We start from the raw sequence: 9,784 nt of genomic DNA, 5'->3' as shown, positions 1-9,784 counted from the left end.
CCAATCTGGAAACCAGTGGACGGCGGGGTCGAAGTCTGTCTTGGGTGCCATGGTACCTGCCGCTATGTTAGCAAGCCACCGCGTGATCTGCAGTCCGCCCTGGAAGACAGTCGAAGGTTTGCTTCAGATGCAAAGCCCCTAGGGTGAAACTCATAATCCGCTCTTATTCACTGTGCACGTACGGGAGGTAATGTATTGTGCGATGTGAAAACAGTCAGTGCGTTGAAATTCCTCCTAAAGGTGCCCTCGTAGCATAGATTTCCTGCGGTTCACTCGAAAAACTTTCACTAAAGATCATGTTATTATGGTTTGTCAGCAGTTAGAGGAGCTCGGAAGGGGCTCTCAATAAAGGTGTGATATATCTGGAATATTAAAGCACTCCGCTTCACGAATATCCTCCAGCAAAAGTTTTTCTTATGCGTTTTGTAGAATATGAGTTAGTTGCAATAAAAATTTGAGTTTTGCCACCTTAGCGCCTTTCTTTCTCTTTTTCCGTTCAAGGGGCGGCGCTCCTCCGCCTGCTGTCGGTGCGCGCGGGAATTCCCGAGGGGGGGCTTCATGAACCGCTAGAGCGGCTGACCGGCCACGGCTATGGTAGCTACGTGACGCCTAAAAAAAGTCTAACCAACAGCCATCTTTGAACAGAGTTACGCAGCAGCTTGCGGGGAGGAAGGCGCGGGAGCGATTGTTGGCTCCCTGCTGTGTGTAGAAGGGTATTATTTGGCAGAGGTGTTTTTGACGAGAGAATGTAGCGATTGAACAAGTTTATGTACCCTCATCAGAAGGTGTTTCACAGAATGACTGGAAAAGAAGGTGCGCAGAACAACGTTAAATAAAAATCTCACGTTGTCTCGGGTTTAATGACCGAGAGAAGTGAGGAGTATAAAAACCGAAAAAGAAACTCCACAAAACAAGTTCTTCTTCACGCATCAAGAGCGTGGTTTTATAGTTATAGCTGTGCTATCTTATCAGAGCTTTTGGCGCAAGTTTCCGCTATGCGAAACATTCAAAAAGGCCGTAGCGCGCGCCGCACGTGCAACCATGCATAAGGAATGTGATGAAAACGCAGCCAAAAATACCGAGTATGTTTTCGCGCGCTCGGTGGAGGCGTGGGAAATGCTAATTAGCATGGCTCACTTGGGAAGCATAGCTGAGAGAAAAGTTTGCGTGCTGTTGCGACGATCTCAATATGAATACGAGATGAGATGAAACGGGCCATAAGATACTCAAGCCCCAGAAAACGGTAGCAACTACGAGAAAAAATCAAGTATGTTGCGCATAAATTCCTGTCTCGCTGCCGGTGGTAAAAGCTTAACCAAAGGATCGATGGCACGCAAAGCGTAAAATATTTCCGAGAAGTGCACACATGATACTGCCACCGCAGCTATCCTTACTTCTACAGCAACCGCATAAAATCTCCCAGATTCTCTGCCATTCCTCGGGTCACTCAACTGCAAAAATAACTTCTGCTTCAGGCCTACCAGGGCAACATTCTCTGCGATGGGCAGCGCTGGCGCTCTCTGTCACGACATACGACGGTTTTAACCCAGGACGTAGCCCGCATCAAAACTCGTCACGAAATTCCAGATACTGAACCGCTCCTAGAGTAAGCACATGCCCACAGCAGCTCCGCGCTCTCGCATCCTCTCTGCACTTGGTCACGTCCTGCAGCTTGCACTACACTGTGCACGGAAGGCAACCTCCAGGCGCCCATGGATAACAAGTAATAGCGCCTTCGGCCCCTAAGATCAGAGAACAGGTCCCTTATTCCGAATGAGGCTTACCTGCGCTGCCTGATCCGGGGAGTCCTGCCGCCTACAAGGCTGCCGAATGCCGCCCGGTAGTCCGCTGTCCCTCGGGGTTCGCAAGATGTCAGCCGCGTCCCACGAGGAAACCGTCGTCCTCTTCTTTCTTCGTAACCCGTCGGTTGAGGTGTTTTATTCTTTGTGCCTCCCGCTTTTAGGGCATCGCAGTTTCGAAAAGCACTCTCCAGCTCTGCGGGGACACGTACCAAGGGTTTTTTTTTCGTACGGCATTGTTTTTAAGGTGTTTTAGACTCCTTTTTATCAAAAGTAGTTAGTGTTGCACTACTATGAACACCTCACGTGTCAAGATCCACGTGAGCTGTGGTCACGTTTTCACGGCGCGTTATTCTTCCTCCTGATTTTGAACAAAATGTAATATTTCTGTTTAAAGCGATCTTTATTGCTTCTACGAATAAGGGGTATGCAATGATGGTTGAAAGAAAATGATGGTTAAATGAATGAGGAGAGACTGGCCGATCTAATGAAGTCGAGGAGGGAGCGATGATCAGTTGAGGAGAAAACATTTATTTGCAACACTGTACTGAATTGGGAAAGGGAGCTGGGGGTGGTCGTTGCACTGGGTGGCAGTCCCTACTCCGGGACTCCATTGGCCGCCGCCGCTGCCCGTGCACTCTGGACCAAGGCCTGCTGGGCCTCCAGGTCCGAGCTGGACAGGGCCGCCTCCCAGCCCTCCCTAGTTGGCTGACTTATAACGGCTACATGTGTATTGCACTGGCACGTCCACACCATGTGGCATACGTCAGCTTACTGCCCACACAATTTGTACCTACCCGTGAATGTCGTGTCCACGTGTTTTAGTACGGCGGGATTTAAGAAAGACCCGGTTTGGAGCCGTCTGAGGTGGCACTCTTCGGCTCTTTCGAGATCCTTGGCGGGTACCGGGAGCACCCTCCTGCAGAGGCGTAAATGGTTTGTAATATTCACGTAAGAGATTAGCGGGACTGGTATGATTGCCGGGGCAGAACCGGGTGATTGAGCAAAGCCGAGGGGAAGGAACGCTCGGGCAGCCGCACGAGCGGCCTCGTTTCCCTCAACTCCCTGGTGACCGGGCACCCATACTATCTGTTTCTTACTCATAAAAGAATCCGAATTCCTGTCAAATGCCAATAGTATTCTGCGGGCGAGTGGCGCTACCCTTCCTCGCACGTAATTTCGGAAGGTCTGCTGCGGGTCCGACATTATATGTACGCTGCGTCGGAGTGGGTGGCGGCCAGTGCAATCGCCACTTCCTTCAACATTAACGCGTCGCTACTTTTTACCGAGAGCCCGTTCACCTGCTTTTCCTCGTGCACCACCGCAATAGTGCCGATGCCCTCCTTGGCTGGACCCGCTGCATCCACGTAGTATATGCCTGTCTTATTCCCGCAGTAATTTTGAATAAATTTTGCATTCGCTTCGCGCCTTCCCTGATTGTACTCCCGATTCATATCTTTAGGGAGCGGCTTAACTGTCAAAGTATTTTTCCATGCCTCCGGGATGTCGGCTTTGCGTTCAGCGGTGGGTAGCAGCGCGAGATTGAGATCCGGAAGGACTTGTCTGCCCGCGCTGTTCACCGACAGCCTGGCAACTTGGCTTGTTCTGTGGGCCTCAATCAGCTGCTCCACCGAGTTGTGGACCTCAAGTTGGAGCAGGCGCCAAGTAGACGCTTTGGTAGGGAGTCCTAGCGCCTTTTTAGCCGCCGCCCGAAATATCGCGTCGATGTTCCCGTGGTCGCTCTTCCCCAGCTTGAGGTGCGGCAGGCAAACGGTTTCTTTCTCGAGAAAGCCACCATGCTTGCCGAATATCCTGCCAATCATCGTACTAATTTGTTTGCAGGTGGAATTATTTTTCTGCAAGGCCGTGTCATTGTTACCCTGGTTATTAATTTGTAATCCCAATACCCGATGCGTCTCCACCACTGGTATCTAATAAATTTTTTATTTCACTCATGAAATGAGGTATTGCGGGAAAAAAAGCTGAAAATTCAGCTTGACTAGTTCCCAGCTCCTCAGAGTGCAGAAATTCAAGAAACAAAAGAAGAAAAGAAACAAAATAAAAACAAAGGAAAAATTTGTGCACAGCGGCATAAGAACCGCAGCACAAATCACAATACAGAAATACCGTGTTTGCAAAGTAAGATCGAGTGACAAAAGCAACACAGCAAAATAATTTTAATTGAACTGAATGAGACACCGGTGATAAGTGAACATACACACCTGAGAAAGGTTGAAACCGAAAAAAAAGAAAAATAAATAGCGTTACATAAGCAAAAGAAATGAAGAAAGACAATGCGCATTGTGTAGTATGAACAGAAAAGCGTTCATCAATGAAAGGTACAGCGTACATATGCAGAATGCGAGAAATACACCACCATATGAACGGATTTTTGTCAAAGAAAAGCAATTTCAGTTTTTTTATAGTTATCTCGGGAATTATATTGTTTCTACAACAAAAGTTTAACAAGTGCGGTAGCATTCTGTTTATCATTTGTCGTCCATAACCGGTCCTGCACGTTTTTATTAACCAAGGATGTCTGGTTCTACACTCATAAGGTTGTGTTCTTTTACAAAGGGATGCCAACCGTAATAGACAACAGGTGTGTTTAATTTCAAACTTACAACGTGAACTCAAGGAGTGCGAGTATAGGCTGTCTATTTTCATTATACAACACTTCGAGAACAAAGGGTGGGAAGGGTGACTTCTGAGGACGTTTTCAATATTTCTTAACATTTTTTCTGCAATGACAGGATGTTTTGCAAATTTCTTTTGGGTGTATTCCCCCAGACTAGTTGGCAATATTTTATGTGTGAGTGAAATCGCGCATTTTACAGGAAAAGTTTAAGCTTTGGAGGTAGAATATATCTATTTGCGTACGTCACTCCCACGATGCAAAACAGTTTTCATATAACGTGGCCCACGTGATTGTCCCTCATCATATTTTCGCTGAAATAAACTCCAAGTAGTATTTTAAACGCATTTACTATCTCTATCTTTCAGTTGTTCAACTTAATGTCTGTGTTATTGCTAATATTTTTGTTTTTCGCACGGTATAGGACAGCCTTCGTTTCGTTACCGTTTATTTTAATTTGTTCAGTTAAGCACGTATGTCTGATTTCTCAAGAGTTTTGTTCGCTCTAGTGATGACCTCAACTAGGCTAGTTGGAGTGAATAACAGTGTCACATCATCAGCGTAAATGACAAATTTCACCGTGGGCTCGATGTTTACGATGTCATTTAGGTACAAGTTAAACAGAAATGGGCCAAGAATACTCCATTCAGGCATGCCTGCAGAAATGGGCAAGGCGTTGGATGGGTAGCAATTTAAATATACGCACTGATTGCGATAATTTAGGTAGGATGTCAAAAGCGATGGCGCAGTTCCACGGAAGCCGTACATTTCAAGTTATTTTCGCAGGATAGAGTAATTGAAGTAATCAAAAGCTTTTGTGAATTCGACGTATACTCCAAGGGCTACTTCTTTGTTTTCGAGAGATTCTGAAATAAATTGTTTTTGCTCCAGCAGCGCCATTTCTGTTGATCTGTGTTTTCTGAAATCGTACTGCACGTCGTGAAGAATATTGCATTGTTCACTAAGCTTTGTTATTGTAGACAGAATACTTTCTTCAAATCATTAAAAAAACGGGAAGTATTGACACGGGTCTAAAGTTTGTAAAATCATTCTTACTTCCTTTCTTGTTCAGTACACTCACTTTGGTGAGCTGCATTTGTTTCGGAAATATTCCTTGAGACAAGGAAAGGTTATATATGTGAGTTAAGCACCCTGTTATGTCTTTTATCACATACTTTACTGATTTTATGGCAACGCCGTCTGCATCAGCACTTTTACTGTTATTTAAGCCCATGAAAACCGATATCACCTCTGATTGTGATATTGGCGTTAAGGACATAGATTACTCGTTACGAGTATCAAGAGTATTTGAGTCGACAAAATTACTAGTTATAAAATCTGTAAAGTGGCTGTTAAATGCATTAGCTTAGTCAATGCCTGTCAATTCCTTATCCCCATTCTGAATTTTTGTTACTGATCTTGAACCTGAAGATCTGCACAGAAATGCATTCAGTTTCCTTCATAATTCATCCGACTTATTCATAGAGGAAAACTTGTCACAAAAATACTGATCGCGCGCACTCTGTATTTTTTGTCGTCAGTTTATTTCGAAACACTTTAAACGCTTTAAACATGTCAGGGTCTCGTGTTTTTTCAAACTTCTTGTATAGCATATCCTTTTTACGATTTTATTCAGCAATTCAGGTGGGATCTATGGCTTCCCAATGTTCTTACGTTTCTCTTCATGTTTGTTGGATATACAGTGTTGTATATACAAAAAAAGGCCGTTGAAAACAAAGCACAAGCCCTTTCGGCAGCTGTTTCTTTAAGAACGTGGTTCCAATCATGACTATTAACTTCCTCTTTGAAAATGTTTGTTTTTTTTTGTCGAAATATCTCGGAATAATGTAGTTGTCACTTTTGTATTAGGAAATTTACTTTTCGGAATGCACATAAAAGTGACACGGTGGTCACTGATATCTGTGTTTATTACACATGCGCTCAGGACAAGCATGTTCGTATTGTTTATAAATAGGTCAAGTAGTGATTCAGACTGCAGCGTAACACGTGTAGGATTAGAAGTCACGTTCAGAAGAGCGAAAGAAGTCAATAGATTTTCAAATTGAATTTTCGTGGGGTTACTGCAAAGTGGTTAATATTGAAGTCACCACCTAAAATGACATTGTGTTTGTTTTCGCTTATGAAAGATAAGAAAAGGTCTGGAAAGGTAAAAAAGGATTTTACGTTTTCGTTAGGGGGGGGGGAGGGGGGTTGATTGATAACCGCCACAAGCTTCTTTTCGATAACAAGAGAGGATTTCATTGTTAGGGTTGACAAAAGAAAATTCCTGCAACACGTCGCATTGAAAATGTTTTTTGTTACCGTCAATAGTACGCCACCGCCGCGACTATTCGTGCGATAGATAAAGTGTGAGTCGTACAAAGGAAGCTTGAATACATTGTCATGTTGAATATACCATGTTTCGGTCAACATGACGGTATCAAAATCAAAGCCGAATTGCGTTAAAACCAACTCATAATCGGCCCTCTAGACGCTGCTGATCGAGCATTTAAATGAAACAAAATTTTAACGGCGCAAAAGGCACACACACAGGAAAACAGAGAGAGAAATGGACAGTAAGAGCGCCAATCCAATGGCGCTCTTACTGTCATGTCTCTCTGTCTTTTCCTGTGTGTGTGCCTTTTGCGCCGTTAAAATTTTGTAGCATGAAGCAACAAGCCCTGCATCAAGTACATTTAAATGAAATACACTAAAAGATTGCGGATTCTGAGATCCGCAAACGTTCAGAAATTCACTTGGCATTACACAACAAGAAGCGTTTAACGCCATGTGCAATGAAGGAATTGTACTTTGACGCGGGCACTGACGAAAGTGAAACCGAAAAAAAAACTAACGAAAAAGGAACACGTAATGAAGCTAAACAGCTTTATCCAAATCTGCTGTACAAGCTACATGAATTGCATTCGCTCCGTTTCGCTGTCTTACAAAAATTTTCGCATATCTGTGCCAAACGTACTGAAAGTTGTTGTCTTTAGCCCTGTTTTTTGCGTCCCGTCTTTGTTCTTTTTTGTCACGTTCTCGACTATAAATCAGTTTGTTTTCATTTGGTTCAGTTCCGCCTTCTCAAGATCAGATCTTTCTGTGATTGTCTTGAAAACCGGACAATAACGGCTGAGGCCTTATTTTTAGCTGCTGGCAATCGATGCACTGCGGCCACATCGCTCGCAGTAAGCGCAGGAAGACTCACATTGCTCGTAACAGCGTTAACCTTCGACAGCAGGTCCTCATTTTCACTTTCTGAATATCCATGGAATTCAAGGTTTAACTGCCTACTTTGACATTCAAGGCCATTAACATCCTTCAATATCTGCTCACAGTCAAGCGAGGGTTCCCTGCTTTCTATCGAGTAAACCCGTTTCCTTAATTCGGCTATGTCCTTACCTTGACGGGTAATGTGCTGAACAATTGAGTCATACTGATCGCACACTGTTTGCACCGACTGCTCCATGTTCTCCATCGTGCACTTCAATGTCATAAGCTGTTCCAGCTTGTCATTTATGCTCGTGAACAAGCTGGCATAATCAGTTTTCTGCTCCGTATTCGACCTGCCACTTTGGCTGCCCCTTGTGCTTGCCTTCCGACATATTGCACGGCGCCACACTTTACGCCATGCTTCTGCCTTTGACCTGAACGTCGATTCTGCAACTCCCGAACACTTTCCAAAGTGATACATATAAGTGCAATCCACGCATGGAAAGCCGCCGTCATCTGGGCAATCGTTATTGCAGACATGACAGCATGCGCTAAGTACAATTTCACACACGCGTATTTAGCAGCGCACTACGAGAGAAACAAAACAACCACAATGAAAGAGCAGCAGCAGCAGCAGCAGCAGCAGCAGCAGCAGCAGCAGCAGCAGCAGCAGCAGCAGCAGCAGCAGCAGCAGCAGCAGCAGCAGCAGCAGCAGCAGCAGCAGCAGCAGCAGCAGCAGCAGCAGCAGCAGCAGCAGCAGCAGCAGCAGCAGCAGCAGCAGCAGCAGCAGCAGCAGCAGCAGCAGCAGCAGCAGCAGCAGCAGCAGCAGCAGCAGCAGCAGCAGCAGCAGCAGCAGCAGCAGCAGCAGCAGCAGCAGCAGCAGCAGCAGCAGCAGCAGCAGCAGCAGCAGCAGCAGCAGCAGCAGCAGCAGCAGCAGCAGCAGCAGCAGCAGCAGCAGCAGCAGCAGCAGCAGCAGCAGCAGCAGCAGCAGCAGCAGCAGCAGCAGCAGCAGCAGCAGCAGCAGCAGCAGCAGCAGCAGCAGCAGCAGCAGCAGCAGCAGCAGCAGCAGCAGCAGCAGCAGCAGCAGCAGCAGCAGCAGCAGCAGCAGCAGCAGCAGCAGCAGCAGCAGCAGCAGCAGCAGCAGCAGCAGCAGCAGCAGCAGCAGCAGCAGCAGCAGCAGCAGCAGCAGCAGCAGCAGCAGCAGCAGCAGCAGCAGCAGCAGCAGCAGCAGCAGCAGCAGCAGCAGCAGCAGCAGCAGCAGCAGCAGCAGCAGCAGCAGCAGCAGCAGCAGCAGCAGCAGCAGCAGCAGCAGCAGCAGCAGCAGCAGCAGCAGCAGCAGCAGCAGCAGCAGCAGCAGCAGCAGCAGCAGCAGCAGCAGCAGCAGCAGCAGCAGCAGCAGCAGCAGCAGCAGCAGCAGCAGCAGCAGCAGCAGCAGCAGCAGCAGCAGCAGCAGCAGCAGCAGCAGCAGCAGCAGCAGCAGCAGCAGCAGCAGCAGCAGCAGCAGCAGCAGCAGCAGCAGCAGCAGCAGCAGCAGCAGCAGCAGCAGCAGCAGCAGCAGCAGCAGCAGCAGCAGCAGCAGCAGCAGCAGCAGCAGCAGCAGCAGCAGCAGCAGCAGCAGCAGCAGCAGCAGCAGCAGCAGCAGCAGCAGCAGCAGCAGCAGCAGCAGCAGCAGCAGCAGCAGCAGCAGCAGCAGCAGCAGCAGCAGCAGCAGCAGCAGCAGCAGCAGCAGCAGCAGCAGCAGCAGCAGCAGCAGCAGCAGCAGCAGCAGCAGCAGCAGCAGCAGCAGCAGCAGCAGCAGCAGCAGCAGCAGCAGCAGCAGCAGCAGCAGCAGCAGCAGCAGCAGCAGCAGCAGCAGCAGCAGCAGCAGCAGCAGCAGCAGCAGCAGCAGCAGCAGCAGCAGCAGCAGCAGCAGCAGCAGCAGCAGCAGCAGCAGCAGCAGCAGCAGCAGCAGCAGCAGCAGCAGCAGCAGCAGCAGCAGCAGCAGCAGCAGCAGCAGCAGCAGCAGCAGCAGCAGCAGCAGCAGCAGCAGCAGCAGCAGCAGCAGCAGCAGCAGCAGCAGCAGCAGCAGCAGCAGCAGCAGCAGCAGCAGCAGCAGCAGCAGCAGCAGCAGCAGCAGCAGCAGCAGCAGCAGCAGCAG

General features: G+C 47.9%; 1 pseudogene; it reads right to left on the bottom strand.

Annotated features, from left to right (window-relative positions):
- LOC149372810 (very long chain fatty acid elongase 7 pseudogene) overlaps positions 1–96 on the bottom strand; it is a 1,138-nt pseudogene extending 1,042 nt beyond the window's left edge.
- Between the last annotated feature and the right edge of the window lie 9,688 nt (positions 97–9,784).

This window comes from Amblyomma mixtum, chromosome 1 (genome assembly GCF_055824585.1).
Source record: "Amblyomma mixtum isolate Tamu chromosome 1, ASM5582458v1, whole genome shotgun sequence".
Lineage (NCBI taxonomy): Eukaryota > Metazoa > Arthropoda > Arachnida > Ixodida > Ixodidae > Amblyomma > Amblyomma mixtum.
The sequence above is the reverse complement of the archived record's forward strand: the minus strand, read 5'-3'. Positions and strand labels throughout refer to the sequence as shown.